The sequence below is a fragment of the Lycorma delicatula genome, chromosome 7, assembly GCF_047948215.1.
Source record: "Lycorma delicatula isolate Av1 chromosome 7, ASM4794821v1, whole genome shotgun sequence".
Taxonomy (NCBI): Eukaryota; Metazoa; Arthropoda; class Insecta; order Hemiptera; family Fulgoridae; genus Lycorma; species Lycorma delicatula.
Genome location: NC_134461.1, coordinates 49,220,417 through 49,238,168, shown reverse-complemented (window position 1 = coordinate 49,238,168; position 17,752 = coordinate 49,220,417). Strand labels below are relative to the sequence as shown.

General features: G+C 31.1%; 1 protein-coding gene across 2 annotated transcripts in view; it reads left to right on the top strand.

Moving 5' to 3' along the window:
* LOC142328097 (uncharacterized) overlaps nt 1–17,752 on the top strand; it is a 338,993-nt gene that overhangs the window by 222,559 nt on the left and 98,682 nt on the right. The window lies entirely within an intron of this gene.

Sequence of the window (17,752 nt, the reverse complement as noted above, 5' to 3'; positions counted from 1 at the left end):
ACACTTCAATTTAAATCCATCGCTTTGGTTCGTTTTTTTTTAATATAATTGCTATAATTTTATATCGTCGCTAAAATATTAAATCATATTTATAAAGGATTATACTATTTCCTATATACTTACAAATACGATATATTTTCTTTTATAACACGAGACTGCTGAAACAGAGGCAAAAGGAAAAGACTTCATCAGATTGAAATTGAGTTGCATCAAATTTCAATTTGCTCACTTCAAGGGAGAGAATCTGAATATATTGGATAGACAGGAATCTGGAATGGAAATCTATTCTTAGTTCCTTTTGATCCTATAACACTTTGACTTGTGTCTAATACGTAGGAAAGTGAAAGCAAGATATCTGTTCTCTTCTAATACCTACTACATCCTACAAGGAATGAAATGTAACTTGACTTGCTCATCTGTAACTCTATTCCATTATGTTTTATGACGTATTGATTTTATCTCCCCCGATTTAATTCAACACAGGTAGTATTCTATTATGTTTATAAAGATGAAATAAACAACTGATAATTTTATATTTCGTTTGTATGAAATGACTTTATAAGCATCTTGAAAACAAAAATAAATCTTCGTATAATCAATGCAATCGTTTCCCTTTCTTTATTTTAACTTTTTTTTTTATCATCAGTATTTCACTCATTTTTTGTTGTTTTCCATCCATTTCTCTTCTATGATACACTTAAATCTCAATGTATTTACTACATCTTACATCGTGAGTTTTATGTCATATTTTTTTTTGAAGCTCTTTATTCTCCTCTCTACACAATTAGACATGTGTAGATTTGTAGAGAGGCTTATAAATTAATTGCAAATGGGTATATATATTTAATTATTTAATAGGGCCAGTGTAACGGGTTTCTTCCAAATAAGAAAAAAGAGGGAGAAGATAAAGAAACAAGAATCTAGAAGGAACCAAAAGGGATTCTTTATACTCATCTCCTGTTTGACAAGAAGGATTACAGGACCGGAAAAATAGTTAAACAAAAACGCAAGGGCGCGGACAATGAAAATTTTTACGCTTCAACAATCAAAAGGACGGTTACTGGTTCTACAGATCAGGAGGTATAACTACTGCCGGGGATCAGCAGACAGATGTAGTAGTTTTGCAAGTGCGGTGCAGTGGGCTATAACACTAAGCATGTGGTAATAATGACTGAAGAATGCGTCACGAGTATTCCTTTTTGGCCGGTGGTGGAAACAAACAACCTGTTCGGTGAGTTATTTGTAAATAGGAGTGACGGTGAAAATATTCTATTAATTCATAGAGCGTAGGGTAAATTGTTTTTTAAACATAAAAGTAATAATACTTGAAAAAAGCGAATTGTATGAATTAAAATTTTTTTATTATGTTATTGTTAATGCACTATTAGTTTCTATCAGTCATTATAACGTTTTAAGTTCACTAGACAGTATTTTAGAATTTATAATTTAATTGTTATTAATAAAATTTGTTTTATTATATGAATTATTACTTTATATTTATTTATTATTATTTTATATATTTTTAGAGCAATAAATTGTAATTATACGAAATTTATATGCTGTCTCTCAATATGAACCGCGAATACGCGTTTAACATATATATATGTATATATATATATATATATATATATATATATATATATATATATATGATACACATATATATATATATATATATATATGTATCCTATTTTTCAGGAGATAATAATTTTTCTCTTCTATTTACACGTATCTAAAAACCTTGAACTTACATCAATTCGGATAATTTTCAATATCTTACTATATCATTGTGTTTCAAATTAACACTACTCTTTTTTTTCTTTCTGAATTTATTATTTTTTTAAATTCCTTTTTAACTTTGCCCTTATATAAATCTAAAAAGTATCACATAATTTACCTTTATTCTGAAGTAGGAGTAATATTATAGAAAAGATTAGGTTTGTTTAGGTTAGTTACTCGCCGCTTTGGTCTAGTGTTGAACGCATTTCCTAAATCAGCTGACTTAGAACTCCAGAGTTCAATTCCCAGTAGAGGCAGTTAGTTTTATACGGATTTGAATACTAGAATACCGGTGTTCTTTGGTGGCTGGGTTTCAATTAACCACACATCTCAGAAATGATCGAACTGAGACTGTACAAGACTACACTTCATTTACACTCATACATATTATCTTCATTCATCCTCTGAAGTTATACCTGAACGGTAACTCTCGGAAACTAAACAGGAAAAAGAAATAAAGGTTGGTTAGGTTTCTCTTGTTAAATAGTGTAATAGGAAAAGGTTGTTACATGTTTTCTTTTTCCAAAATTCTTGAATTTAATATAGTTTCTTTTCTTATTTATAATTGTAGAAGTAGTATACAGGCCTTTCATCCTGAAATTTCGAATTCCAGTCACGATCAGGGATGATACTTTTTCACATGCTGCGAAATTTATTATCACAATGACTATTATTGTACACCCGCCTGTTATTGTCGTATATGAAATGTTTAATAAATAATAATCTATGGATTCGATCTCTATGTTTTCGATTTCGAAAAAATACGTTTTAGTTTTATTTATTATTAATTTTTAACATTTTTGTTTCTTTACATCAATGTCAAAATAAAAGATAAAATTAATTATTACTGCTTAAAGTTTCGAAAGCTCATTTAACGCGCTAGATGGGGATGGACTACTAAATCGGCGAATGACGATGACTTGCGTATACTATCATATGAACTCGTCCTATTGGGTAGTGTCACTACTACCTCAGTTGTCTCGGGTAAAAGTACTGCTAATCTAGGTATTTATACTTTGTAAATTTTAACAAGTAAAAAAAAAAAAACAAAAAAAAACTAGATATTCCTTCTAATATTATTCCATTGAATGAAATGATAGGGTTGTTCTTATAAGTTAATTTTCACAGAACAGTTAAATTTTTCACATCGTGTTTTGTAAATAATAAACATCTCTCCATATATATTTACGTCTCTCGTAGAATTAAATTTATTTTCGTACTAACTATTACCGAGTTTTATAGTGGAAATAGATCGAAAATTTGTCTTCATCTATAAATAACGTCGTTCAAATAATTAAGTTTTGTAATATTAACTTGAAATACTTTTCAAATTTCAGTTTTGGAAAATCTGTTTTGTTTTTTATTGATTCAGTCATCGAGGTTGAATAATCCTTTTTATAAATATATAATAATTAGATAATTATTTTATATTAGTGTGTTTATTGAAATATATGATGAAGTTTAATATATGTTTATACTTTAATTTAATTTCGCAAAAAGAATTTATTATGCGTAGCTCGCATAGAACAGAAAAAGGTATATATTCACTATAAGAAAGTTGTTAAGTTCTGTATTTTATAGTAAGGATAAGTGGGCGTAGAAAGAAGGCGTTTCTTACTAAATTATATTTCCTTAGAATTACGGCTCTGTTTGTTACATCAAGTGGGTGGGTATATGAGAGTGGAAATGGTGTCTTTGTAAACTAAAGAAAGACTTAGGATTTCTTTTGATATAAATCTATAACAATAGTACTTTTGTATAAAACTATAACAATGTAATTTTTATATGGAGCTAAAAATATTATACAGATATTAAAAATATAAAAATTACATTTCTCACTTCATTGCATACTGTAATTTTATTTATCTCACTAATTAAAAAAATAAGGTAAAATATGTAGGTAATCGCCATGTGGCAAAGTGCCAGTCTTTGTCTTTAATCTAGAAGATTCCATATTCAAATGCTTTTCCAGTTTGATAATTACATTGACTAAAATATATTTATTTTTATAAAAAAAAAAAAAAACATATTCTCTTATGACAAATTAGAACTTCGTCCTTTTTTTTGATGTCTTAACCAAATTTAATTTCAGAAAATACGAAAAATTTAATCTTGTTGTTATTCAACGAAAATCTAAACTCTTACTAAAATATCAAAAATTTTGTTAAAATCTATTACTGTATTAAGAGTTAAAGGTAGCAGTAGTCTATTTTTTTTAAAACTATATTTTTTCTAATGGATAATTAGAGATAGTGAAAATCTTTCTGATATGTTTAGCTAAGTTTTCACTTTAAAAGGAATAAAGGTAACCTCAATTTCTCTTACTAAACTTAAAGTTTTTTTTTTTCTCAATAACAATTATAATTACAATCGGCCGTCCTGCGGAGCCATAAGTAAGTTTCCTGACAAAAGCACGTGATAAGAAGGTCCTTAAGGAACCCCCAAAATAAATAATACACAATAAACAGTTGCAAGCAAACTTAAAGTCAAATATGAAATTTCAAGCTCAGTCATAAATCACAACTATTAATTTCAGCACCATATAGTCCACAAAACAAACATTAATAACAGATGAAAAAGTAAAAGGAAGAGAAGTAACAAGAAATTAGATACGACTCCACTAAACTTGACGGTGTTAGATTCCAAACTGTTACGCAGACCCTAAGTCGAGTACATGGGCTCGTTTCAACCGTCGGACGTGAAAACTTGATTATATTTAACGTAAAGAACATGATTATATTTAACGTAAACAACCAAAAACGTTTATTTTTAAATATCATTAAAATATGAAAAATTGTTGTCAAATTGTAAAATTCGATTTATTATTAAACATGATGAAAAATGTTATATTGTATCCATTGTTAAAAAAAAAACATGAAAATTTTACTAGGATTGTTACTAATGATTATTTTTGAGGTAAGGAATCAACAGCTTTTAATCACTTTGGGATATATTTTTTTAAGAAGAGGAAAACATCTTACTAATTGAAAATAATTATTATTATCTTCATAGATAAAACTTATTTTCATAAATGCTTATTACAGAGAAAGTTAGGCAAAATTATTAACAATCAACCTTTTCTTAGTGATAAATTTACTCCTCACTTTTCTTTATTAAAGCACTCTACAATCCTGTTATAGTTCATCGATAGTCTTACATAATATCCTGTACATTTTATTATACAATAAACGAAAATATAACATAATATATAGGATTATTAAATACATTCGGTGAGAATAATTATTATTGAAATTTCTTTTTTGTGTTCTGTACTTTATAGGGTCGGCTCACTCACTATTTACGGGTATTCTACAAATTCCAAAATATTTTCTTCACTATAAAAAGTGGTCAAGTTAACATTCTTTTTACAAGATTGTAAAAAGAAGGTGATATTGAATGTTACATTTTGGAAAAATTTCTATCGGTAATTTTAATTTTCATAAGTGCTTTATTGCTAATTTTGATAAAATTTATGTTTTTTATATGATTTTTGGATAGATTCTTATATACCTGCTCTTTTATTTCTATTAAAATTTATTTTGAGGCCTTTTCATTCTACAATTTTTAGTATTTTACTATTTTCGATTAAAGCATAATCTAAGAAATGAACTTCTTTTTCATTTTTGAGTGTCCGGATTTTTTCATAAAATTCTTTTATCAGTTTATATTTATCTATCTCATGATAGCGTGTACGCTGTATCTTCGATTAAATTTTATAGGTAGTATTTCTAGAATTCTGTGCTATTTGTGCAGGTCAACAGGTATTTACTAAGTGTGATCTAATTAATAATTTTCCATATTCGGTCTATCCAAGTCAATTTGACTCCTATGTTTTCAGAACCACAACTCTTGCAAAAGATTTGGACAAATAATGAATTATTATTATTTAACGCCATATTCTTTCATCAAACACATCGTCGTTCACTAGGCCTCTCCTGTTCATGGCCTCCACAGGATAAATAAAACTATTAAAAACAAATATAATGATAAAAAGATTAATAAATTAAGATTTGTTACAAAATACTCATTCATTTCACTTTGTAAGACGTAAGTGACAGATACAGTTTTATTTTCTGTTATTTTGAAAAAATGTAATTTTTGATTATCATACTGAAACTGGCTCATAAGTGTTACCATTTACCTTTTATTAGTTTTAAAAGGTTTATTTTTTTCAGTATTTTCATAGGAATCAATTATTTTACTTCATTGTATTGTACTTATTCTGATATTCAACCTATCAAAGCTCGTAGGTTTCTCGAATTTCCTTGATATTGATTCAATTTTAATTTATTACGTTGTATATTCTTTCAGTAAACGTGATCCCAGAATTCAATAAACTTGATAGTGAGGATTATAATTGTATTTTGGTTTCAAATCTACTTTAGAATATATTATATTTTTCACAATTCGTTGCATGTACCACATTAATATAGAATACTTTGATGCTAAAGCTAACCAGTCTACATTCATAACTTTAGTGAATTAGGTATCTAGAGGTTGTCACGTTTGTCACGCCGTAAATAGGATTATTAATATTATTATTATGAGCTTTTAAAATTATTTAGAATAATAGAACGACAAGACAATATTGGATAAGATATTAAAATTAAAATACATGATAAAGAGAGGACTAATAAAATTGATATGGTATTGACACGGTTACTATAGCAACAAAACAGCGTAAAGAATCCAACGCTAAAGTTATCAGGATAAAAAAACAAAACAATAACAAATAATTTCTGAGGAGAAAGGATGGGGAAATACCTTAAAAAAACATTCAAACCTTTTCATTATTGGGAAACTGTTCATTATAAGTAATCGTGATAAAATTTTGATTAAAAATAATTTTTATAACATTTCATAAAAAGACGGCATACAAAACAACCTTTGAAAAACAAAACTGGATGAACTAAATAAATAAATAATATAGAGACCATAAGTGTTGAAATAAAAATGTGAAGTTTCTAATAAAATAATGTAAATTTAAGTAATGAACAAGTTAATAATAAACAACTAGGAAACAAGTTCCTTTAAATTATATCCATACTAAAATTAGCCACGAAGTTAATTACTGAAATAATTTCACTTATTAAATTATAAAATACATGTAATTATTATTAACGTATTAAAAGGTTCTACTTTAAACAATTTAACTACATCAAGAGAGGTATATGCTCAGAACCTACACGCACGATATTAAGAAAATTAGAGAAGTATTAGAATAATTTTACTCGATGGTGATGGGTTCGATGAATTTAAGGAATTTAAGATATTTGTTTGAAGTCTTTAATTAAAGTATCCTTTCAGTTCTAGCCTATTTTACACGCTTTTAAAATTATGTTGGTAATTTTCCATCACAGCTTCTTATTTACCTGTTGTTTAATCATCGATACGCGTTATTATCTATGAATTTTTTTTATTATAATAAAAAATTTGTTTTTTCTTCTGAAACTTCTCAGCTTCTGAAAGAAGTAAAATTAACGTTGATGAACCGTAATTTTGGTTTCAAAATTAAAAAAATTAGGTACTGGTATGTAATTGGTGAGAACTATAACAGAGTCGCAGTGATTTGTTATGGGTAGAGAGATTCATGACTATCAAGAATTATCTTCTGTTTACGAAGAGATCTAAAAATTTAGCTCGTAGGACAAACAAAGGTTAGACAAACATGTAAATTATCTGGCAGTAAATCTATGAACAATAGCGATGGCATCAGGCGACTGAAACGTTTTCATGAGCTGAACCTGGAAGATGTAACCAGAGGAGTGACGGGGCGAAAGAACCTAGAAGTGGGATCACAGGATGAATCTGTCACTGTGTAGTAAACGACAATTTGATAGTCGATAAATTACAGCTATTTCTATTACCGACGATTATTTGTTTTATTTAAAATGTTGTTTTCTTATATTGGTAGTGATGACATTGTTTTTATTTTTATTTTTTTTACTTGTGATTTATTTCTTCTGTTATGTTAATTATTGAACTTTACTTGGACCACTTACACAAGTGCTTTTTCTATCTTTGAGGTGTTGAATCTTTCCTTTGCTTTTGGTGGGTTTCGACGGGAATCTCTCTTCACGTTATTATCATTAATCAAATTTATTATAGTTCCTTATAAGGTATCGATTATATATGCTAACAGATGGATAATAAAGTAATTAATTTTTTTAAATAATCTTACTTTCAGACATAATAAATATTAAATAATTCATAAAAAAGCTATGTTTATATAAAAATCTACGGTACTCGAATGCGTAAAAAAATCCCATTTAACATATACTTGAGAATTTTATGGGAAAAAAGAGTAACTGTTGCATGGGTTACCAACTAACAACTGGTATTATAATGCAAAACCCACTGAAATATAAGTTTGCATTTTCATTTACAGATATTTTCATTATTTTCAAAAGTAGTACTATTCATAGAAAAACATCATTACTGTCATAAAAATAGTCTATCTGACGACAAAAAAGCGTTGTAACTAAGCTGTAAAAAAATAATAGTAAACATTCTGCGAAATCGGTTATAGAGAAAATACAATAAAGGAGCATTTCATAACATAAAATACTAACATTTGTAGGTTTTAAAATTACTTAGTAAAATTTCTGCGTAATTGAAAACTAATAAATACGCTATTAAAAATTGTAAGAAAGAGTGTTAAGAAATTAATCTACAAAACCAAAATAAAACAACTGACTGTAAAACATATAATTTCAGTGTGACACTCGTATAAAGATTAGATTATACTGACTTTCCAAGTAAAAGAAAAATATCAAATTTTTTCTAAAAAACCTTTTCTTTTCTTTTCATTTACGCTTATATTTAGAGGCTGATAACTACAATTTCAGTATTTATTTTTTAAGTAAAAGATGATCTTTTTGCAAAAAAAAATTATTGAGGTGGTTAATACAATAATAATGAATATAATAAGTTATTATTAAAAAAAAAGTTAATAAACCCTAAAATGTTAACTATTTATGCTAAAAAAAGGGAACTTTCAAGTATCCTTCTTTTACAAAAAATTTTAAAACGAAGCGAAAGAAAAATTAAATTTAAAAAAGGAAATAATTTTTTGAACTTTACCGGCTTTGTGCAAAGTTTAAAACTGAATTTTTTTTAGCATTCAAGTTAAAATTCATAAACCCTAGCAATCCTAATTTTTTTCTGTTTTAAATATGTTTTAACAAACTAGTAAAATTTTGTCAAAATTAATAAAACTCTTGACTGAAGTTATCTCTTTAATTACTCACTTATTATGACATTAATTTGAGCTATGTTATTAGAACAAAGATTTCTGAGTTATTTTATTACCCTACAAAAAATATTTCCCTACACTTCAAAATAATTATGCTGGAAGTATTTCAAGGGGTACAGATTAAAACAAACGAAATAGTTAAACTTCTATTTCAAAGAGTAGGGAAGAAATTCTCTCCTAATTCTTAAATTATAGGGGGAAAGGTTTCCCCACCCTAATTTTGTAAATTTTGCAAAGAATAATTTAAGAGATTTCAAACTGATAGTTTAAGACTTTAGGCACATCAATTGGTTTGTGTGGCGGGACCAGGGAACGGCATAGTCGGGCCCAGTTACCCCGCCACAGTGATTTGAGACAGGCGAATGGGGTGAATAAAAGATCCGCCTCCCTGGATTGAGTATTGCTTGAATGCCGATCCGTCCCATGGGAGCAAGAGAAAAAAAAAGCTACATCAATTGGTATATTGGTGGGTAAATCAGTTAATATAACTTAGTTTCTTATCTATAATTACTAGTAAAAAGTTAAATTTTTTTTTTCTTTACGTTTTTCTTATAATTTTATTAAGCATTATGTTTATAGTAATAATGTAAGGTACACGCACTGGTAAAAATGTTATAAGATGCAATGGTTGAAATATAACATCTCCTTAACGTGTTCCCCCACATTGATTATTATTATTTTTTTTTTGAATTCAACGGCTGCTTGTATCCTAATGGCCGAAACCACCCATATTAGATTACTTTAGCAGTTTCCCAAACATCCTAAAATTGTGTACCAAACTAGCCATAATTATGGTCCTACCTTTTCTGAAAAAAACTTTTCATTTGCAACGTAAAACCGTATTCCAGTCTTAGGCATAAAACCCCTACGAATATACACTTTTATAAATCATAGCAATAATGCGAGAAAAACAGGAATTGATGATCTATTCGGATCACAACGGGATTTGTATTTGATTTCTGCAATAACACTAGTAAAAAAAAAAAATCTTATAATATACAATCTTTTTAATTTCAAATATTAAAATTGTAAGAAGTCTAAGTAATAATCATACTTTTAATTAAATTTAGTCGATTTTGGGATTTAAAATCATTTTTATTAACTACTAATGATAAGTCACAATAGTTAATATTTTTTTTTACCATTAAAGAATATGCATATATGCCTTAATTTGTTAAAATAACCTAAGCAATAAAAAGTTTTATGTTTAGTCAGGGAAGAAAGTTTTAAGTGTGCATGATCTGAATATATACGTGACTGTTCTCTTAACTAGTCAGAGAATTAAATCGTACTTCGACTAGCTTCCCTTATCTTACTGTGTGATATATCTCAATGAGTTATTAGTGTTACTACATTCTTATCATTTCACTAGTAAAAAGGTAATTGTCTGAGTTTTTACATTTGCTGACAGCATGAGTTTTGGAAAAGTTTAACGGAAATCTAAATCTTTTAGATAACTTTCTACATCTTTGTAAATTTATACCTGAAGCTCAAAGAAGATTATTTTTTATTTGACTAAAGCAGATTATAGATTTTATTTTGATTGTACACTTTAGTATAAAGAAAAATCTGACAGTCTAATGTTATTTACTTACCGTGTTCGAGTGAAGGGAAAACATAATCCATTCTGATTGCTGCAGAAATGGTATAGCGTGAACCTAAGGATTAAAGCGGCGACGGTCTGATAAATAAATTTGCACATTTATTCAGATAAAAATTCAATAAAACATAGATGTATCCTCAGATCTGAAATTGGTACTCCATAGTGAGGATCTACCCGTATTTTTAACACCATCTATTAGATAACGAAGTAGACGATATAGAAAATTTTGAAAAATTTTTCCTGCTTCAGATTAGAGATTTCTTCATTTAATTAATCAAGACGAAATAACACATAGATTTCTAAATGAAATTGGACAATGGAATTTTTTTCTGAAAAGATAAAAACAAAAGTTTGGAACTAAAATTAAATTTTCTCAGTTTATTTTACTGTTAAAATATTAGTTTCGTGTTGTTCAGATACTGTTGTTCTCATGAAAAACGGGAATTTTCCATATTCCCAAAAAAAACATATTTTAATTGAATCACTGAAAATTGAAGTAAAAATCAGCTTTATGGTATAGGATTAACAAGCAGCTATCAATTCAATTGCTCCATGCCGTGTTATAAAAGAACATATGGGATTATAAATTTAATAAAATACAGAAAAAAATTAAAAGTACTTACGGTTCTTTGAAGGGGTCTGAAATTTGTTAGATACTTCTTGGTTTAGAAGGTGGATTTATCCATTATACGTGTTTTGTCAGTGAAATAGTCGAATAAAAAAAATCATTTCCAGTAACAAAATGGTCATTAAAAAAATGTAACGCATTTATCATTAATTTAGCCTAGTAACTCATATCGCTTTACATAAAACTCTGATATACTGAAAATGTTATAAAATCATTAGAAAAAATAGACTGGGATTTAGTAACTAATTCAAAGTTGAGAAATTCTTAATTGAGAAATTAAGGAGAGTATTTTATTGGTCTACAAATCAGACATCGCCCCAGAACACAATTTTCAAGGTAAACTTAAGGAATGTGTACTAGTTAAATAGAAATTCCTCAAAGATGTTTGTGAATTTCTAAGGAAACGAAAATTTTGTTTTATTGGTAAATAAACTATTTATGAATGTAGGATTTATAAAATTTAATTTCTTACAATCTCCCCATAACATTTTTTTCGGAAATTTGGGCACTGTCAGCGATAAATAAAAAGACTGTGTCTTCCACATTTTTGACTATGAATTATTGCTATCAAGGTAAATGAAATTCTGGAATTTTGGATAATTATTGTCGATTTTTATTTAATATGATCAAATTATTTACAAGTGCTTTCCATATTTACGTGGAAAATTCGGACCGAAGGTCCAAGATTTCTTGTTGGCAAGTCCTGAAAAGGATTGGTGAGTATATCTAACGACATGGACTGCAGTTCGTAACACTGTAGGCTTGTGTCTGGGTGGTCAGGAGAACCTATCTTCTTGGTTTGTCTGACTGCCAATATATGCTAGCTCATTTAGCGTTACCCAGGGTGCATCATGTGGAGGCGAAGTAGAATATTGTGCGGCAGTGTGACTTAACAGTCCTTATGTTCATAGAATTGATGCTCAACTTAATAACACTATGAGAATGATTGCCGGGGTTATCAGGTCTACTCCCGTGGAACAGCTCCCGGTACTGAGCCAAATACCACCCCCGAACCTGCGCCATATGAACGCTCTTGTAAGAGAGTACAAGAAGATTATGGACAATCGAAACCTGCCAATACATGAGAACATTGAGGATGCCAATCGTGGTCGCCTTCGATCTAGAAAGCCACCTATCAAAACAGCAATTGTTGCCACAACAATCCTGCCACAGAGGACAGATTTAACCTAATTGACGCCAGGTGTCGAGAATGGACCGCAAAGCAGAATAACCAAATCCCATGTATTTCTCAAAGGCCGCCGGGTTTTGACTTGCCACCTAAGACGTGGTCAACGCTAAACAGAATACGGACTCAGCATAGTAGGTGAGCCTATTTCCTGTATAAATGGCGTAAAACACCGACGACCCTTTGTGAGTGTGGTGAAAATCAAACTGTCAGACACATCACAGAAGTTTGCCCTAGGACAGCTTATGAAGGGAATCCTGAAGATTTCCTGATGGCGACTTCAGAATCAGTAGCATATATTAGTTTGTTAAATCTTTGTTTGTAATTTTGACTGTAATTGGTGTTATTTTTCGGTGCCATATGATAAGTAAATAAATATACAAGTAGAAAAATCAGTCCTTCTCTATGAATCATGAGACCTTGCCGTTGGTGAGGGGGCTTGAGTGCTCAGGGATACAGAGTAGCTGGACCGAAGGTGCAACCATATCGGAGAGGTATCTGTTGAGAGCCAGACTAAGGAATGATTCCTGAAAGAGGGCAGCAGCTCTTTCAGTAGTTGTTAGGGGCGTAAGTCACAATGACTTAAACGGCCGTATCAACATCACTCAGTCCTCTGAGTACTGCGCAGCTGAAAGCAATGGAAAACTACAGCTGTTTTTTTTTTTCCAAGAAAATGTGGCTCTGCATTTTCAAAAACAATAATGGAGGCGCCTTCCTTGGTAAAATATTCCGGAGGTAAAATAGTCCCCCGTTCGGATCTCCGGGTGGGGACTACTAAGGAAGGGGTCACCAGAAAAGTAAAAAATAACATTCTACGAGTCGGAGCGTGGAATGTTAGAAGCTTAAAAAAGGTTGGTAGGCTAGAGAATTTAAAAAGGGAAATGGATAGGGTAAACGTGGATATAGTAGGAATTAGTGAGGTTCGGTGGGAAGAGGAAGGCGACTTTTGGTCGGGTGACTTTAGAGTAATTAACTCAGCGTCAAATAATGGGCAGGCAGGGGTAGGTTTCGTGATGAACAAGAAAATAGGGAGGAGAGTGGAGTATTTCAAGATGCATAGCGATAGAGTCATTGTAATAAGGATAAAATCAAAACCTAAACCGACAACGATTGTTAACGTCTATATGCCTACAAGCGCCCATGATGATGATGAGGTAGAATGTGTATACGAAGAGATTGATGAAGCAATTAAACACGTAAAAGGAGATGAAAATTTAATAATAGTTGGAGATTGGAATGCAAGCATTGGAAAAGGCAAGGAAGGAAATATAGTGGGTGAATACGGGCTGGGCAAAAGGAATGAAAGAGGGGACCGACTTATAGAGTTTTGCACGAAGTATAATTTAGTAATTGCCAACACCCAATTTAAAAATCATAATAGAAGGATATACACTTGGAAAAAGCCAGGCGATACTGCAAGGTATCAGATAGATTATATCATGGTTAAGCAAAGATTTAGAAATCAACTCGTGGACTGCAAAACTTACCCTGGAGCAGACATTGATAGCGACCATAATTTGGTGATAATGAAATGTAGATTGGGGTTTAAAAACCTGAAGAAAAGGTGTCAGATGAATTGGTGGAATTTAGAGAAGCTTGAGGAAGAGGAGGTAAAGAAGATTTTTGAGGAGGACATCGCAAGAGGTCTGAGTAAAAAAGATAAGATAGAAAATGTAGAAGAAGAATGGGAGAATGTTAAAAAGGAAATTCTTAAATCAGCAGAAGCAAACTTAGGCGGAATAAAGAGAACCGGTAGAAAACCTTGGGTTTCAGACGATATATTGCAGCTGATGGATGAACGTAGAAAATATAAGAATGCTAGTGATGAAGAAAGTAAAAGGAACTATCGGCAATTAAGAAATGCTATAAACAGGAAGTGCAAACTGGCGAAAGAAGAGTGGATTAAAGAAAAGTGTTCAGAAGTGGAAAGAGAAATGAACATTGGTAAAATAGACGGAGCATACAGGAAAGTTAAGGAAAATTTTGGGGTACATAAATTAAAATCTAATAATGTGTTAAACAAAGATGGTACACCTATATATAATACGAAAGGTAAAGTCGATAGATGGGTGGAATATATTGAAGAGTTATACGGAGGAAATGAATTAGAAAATGGTTTTATAGAGGAAGAAGAGGAAGTTGAGGAGGATGAAATGGGAGAAACAATACTGAAATCTGAATTTAAGAGAGCATTAAAAGATTTAAATGGCAGAAAGGCTCCTGGAATAGATGGAATACCTGTAGAATTACTGCGCAGTGCAGGGGAGGAGGCGATTGATAGATTATACAAACTGGTGTGTAATATTTATGAAAAAGGGGAATTTCCGTCAGACTTCAAAAAAAGTGTTATGGTAATGATACCAAAGAAATCAGGGGCAGATAAATGTGAAGAATACAGAACAATTAGTTTAACTAGTCATGCATCAAAAATCTTAACTAGAATTCTATACAGAAGAATTGAGAGGAGAGTGGAGGAAGTGTTAGGAGAAGACCAATTTGGTTTCAGGAAAAGTATAGGGACAAGGGAAGCAATTTTAGGCCTCAGATTAATAGTAGAAGGAAGATTAAAGAAAAACAAACCAACATACTTGGCGTTTATAGACCTAGAAAAGGCATTCGATAACGTAGACTGGAATAAAATGTTCAGCATTTAAAAAAAATTAGGGTTCAAATACAGAGATAGAAGAACAATTGCTAACATGTACAGGAACCAAACAGCAACAGTAGCAATTGAAGAACATAAGAAAGAAGCCATAATAAGAAAGGGAGTCCGACAAGGATGTTCTCTATCTCCGTTACTTTTTAATCTTTACATGGAACTAGCAGTTAATGATGTTAAAGAACAATTTAGATTCGGTGTAACAGTACAAGGTGAAAAGATAAAGATGCTACGATTTGCTGATGATATAGTAATTCTAGCCGAGAATAAAAAGGATTTAGAAGAAACAATGAACGGCATAGATGAAGTCCTACGCAAGAACTATCGCATGAAAATAAACAAGAACAAAACAAAAGTAATGAAATGTAGTAGAAATAACAAAGATGGACCACTGAATGTGAAAATAGGAGGAGAAAATATTATGGAGGTAGAAGAATTTTGTTATTTGGGAAGTAGAATTACTAAAGATGGACGAAGCAGGAGCGATATAAAATGCCGAATAGCACAAGCTAAACGAGCCTTCAGTAAGAAATATAAGTTGTTTACATCAAAAATTAATTTAAATGTCAGGAAAAGATTTTTGAAAGTGTATGTTTGGAGTGTCGCTTTATATGGAAGTGAAACTTGGACAATTGGAGTATCTGAGAAGAAAAGGTTAGAAGCTTTCGAAATGTGGTGCTATAGGAGAATGTTAAAAATCAGATGGGTGGATAAAGTGACAAATGAGGAGGTATTGCGGCAAATAGATGAAGAAAGAAGCATTTGGAAAAATATAGTTAAAAGAAGAGACGACTTATGGCCACATACTAAGGCATCCTGGAATAGTCGTTTTAATATTGGAAGGACAGGTAGAAGGGAAAAATTGTGTAGGCAGGCCACGTTTGGAATATGTAAAACAAATTGTTAGGGATGTAGGATGTAGAGGGTATACTGAAATGAAACGACTAGCACTAGATAGGGAATCTTGGAGAGCTGCATCAAACCAGTCAAATGACTGAAGACAAAAAAAAAAAAAAAGAAAAATCATTCAAATTATTTAACAAGATATATTAATTTTTATGAAATAAACCATAAAAAATAGTTATTTTAAAATTTCATTAATATAATTATATTATCACTGATCTATGCTTAAGTAAATAAAAATTAAGTAGATTTATCCAAAGAAAAATAATACAAAAATATTTATTTTACAAGACTATTGATTAAATTTACGATACACATGAATTCCTAAAAATAAATGGCATATTTTTCATAAAAAAAAACTAACGGGATACATTAATTGTAATAATTTTTGGTTAGCACTAAAATTAGTAAAATCACCCAATTAAATTCCAGAAACATGAAAAAACTTAACTTTCCTTCAACCTTATATCGACAGAGATGAAGGATTGTACAACATCTTCAGTTCAACTGGGTACCTACAGATAATCCCTCCCATTCCTTCATATCCGATTATGAAAAATCGCAAAATTGTTCTCTAGTCATACAAGTTCTTCCAATGGTAATTTAAGACAAAAACTTTTCTTCAAATCTTCTATCCGCAGACAAAGCAAATTAGCGTGGTAGTTTGGATTTTAGAGATTTTCATTACATAACTTAAATGGAGTACCCTGAATAATACTCGTTTTTCCTGACTGTGTTTTAAGTGAATCGTCTGTTTTAATACCAGTGTTCAATCCAGATGATCATTTACCCGCCATTTATACAATATCTACAACATGGATGAATGTACACTGTATTCAAATGGACAACAGCAATGTGTCGTGCCCAAATTTTCAACCATACTTCCATCTATCCGAGTTCTATACAACTAAATTTTCTCCTATTTTACATAACTACTACTTTTCTTGATAACACGTTTACAAGTAAACTTTCAGATCAATTGCCGTACATCCTAATAAGAAATCTAAATCACATTTCAAGACAATGTAGGTATGTAACATCTAGCGAAATAAAGCTTAAAAAATATATGCCAACACATTTTTAAAATAAATAGAATTTTTAAACCAATATTTTTTTAATGGTTTGAGTAAATATATATAAAATGAAAAGAAACATAAAAACTGGAGTTAGAATTTTTTAGATGAATATTACTAGTACTTACAAGTGGTGTTCTCGAGCCCGCACTGGGATGAATACCGCCTAGCTTGCTCGGCGATTACCGGACCGCTCAGCGTGGAGAACATCATCGCCACCATATTGCGGAGCCTCAAGAGTTAAGATACCATTGCAGGATTCATGGCGAGGGTTCTTCAGGAGAAGAATCAGGGGGCTCGGGGATGAGGGACAGCCCTCTGCGGAGCTGTCGTTCGCATGTTCTTGCACGAGTGGGCGGTAGCGATGAGGCACGGGGACTCTCACACCCCCAAGCGAAAAAGACCGAGTCCCGGCGGGGATGCCCCACCCAGGGTGCCCCCGTTGGAGGTATTGGCATAAAGACCGAGTCTTGGCTCCCGGAGTGGGGACCCAGGGACGGCTTAGCCGGGCCTAATGGATCTTACTCTGGGGATTTGAGACGGGCGCAAAGTGAGATCCGACCGGCGGGCCGAAACGTGGAGGCCCGTTAGAGTAAAGGACACTCCCCTGGGCTGTGTAATACTTAACTGCAAGATCCAGCCCGGGGGAGAAGAAAAAAATACATA